The sequence below is a fragment of the Plasmopara halstedii genome (genome assembly GCF_900000015.1).
Source record: "Plasmopara halstedii genome assembly, contig: Scaffold_816, whole genome shotgun sequence".
NCBI classification, from domain to species: Eukaryota; Oomycota; class Peronosporomycetes; order Peronosporales; family Peronosporaceae; genus Plasmopara; species Plasmopara halstedii.
In genome coordinates this window covers 588,489-589,529 of record NW_020187732.1, presented here as the reverse complement: position 1 = coordinate 589,529, position 1,041 = coordinate 588,489, and positions in this window count along the sequence as shown.

The window sequence follows — 1,041 nt, the reverse complement described above, 5'->3', positions numbered from 1 at the left end:
CTGCCGGGCAGCATACACACATTCGTCGGTGTTTTGTCTGTGGAGACACCCGTCACCTTTCGGAACAATTGCCCCCTGCCCAAGGCGCGTCAAGGTTCTTCGAACCATCGCCCCAACGCCTACCAGTCTGGTTCGTCGCGGGGAAACGACACCACTCAGTAGGCTCGGGGTGACCTAGTCGGGAAGAACTGAGCTCTGTCGAGCATCAGGGAGGCATAGATCAACAGGGCCCAGCCCCGAAGAGCTCCATGCTCTTAAACACGGAACGTGTATGCAGCCGGGCTTGCTGGTCGTGGAGGCGACCGTAAAGGGCTTCAAGAAGCCATGGAAAATCCTCATCGATACTGGGACGTCGGGCAATTATGCTCGACGCTCCCACAATGGAGGGAAGTCAGCTGTATGCTGAGGTGCTGAAAGCGCGGTCGGGTGACATCTTCACTGTTTGCCTAGCGACAGGGACGCGTGGCACGGTCCCGAAGGTCCCTGTGAACATCGGAGTCAAGTTTCTTGACTTTGATAGCGTGGATCGCTGTCTAGTCTTAACCTGGATGCAGGGTATCACCTCATCCTAGAAATGGCATGGTTGGAACACCATGAGCCATGGATTGATTGGAGGTCAAAGACCTTGGGTGCTACGCGCACGTCTCCTGGTGGGGCTTTGGCAAGTCATGAACCCAGCTCTGCTAGGAGACAAAAGCGCTATTGGCGAGAGCACTGGACCGAGGCGGTCAGCGTGCTAGACATTGGAATGTCCGAGTTGGTAGACACCAATGGTGTATCGGACAGGAGTCCCGAGCGTGGCTGATCGTGGAGTGGCACGTAACCCACTGAGTGTTGCTCAAGTTTCAGAGCAGTCGCTGCATGTCATGCGTGACATGGTTGGCCAAGGGCCGAGGCATCGAAGGCGAGGCCACCCTGATACACGTGAAGTGGCACGTAAACCACTGAGCACTGCTCTCGTTGCGAAGCAGGCGCTGCATGCCATTGATGGCGTGGTCGGACAGAGTCCGAGGCATCTTGGGATCGGCCCTTCAGATGCGT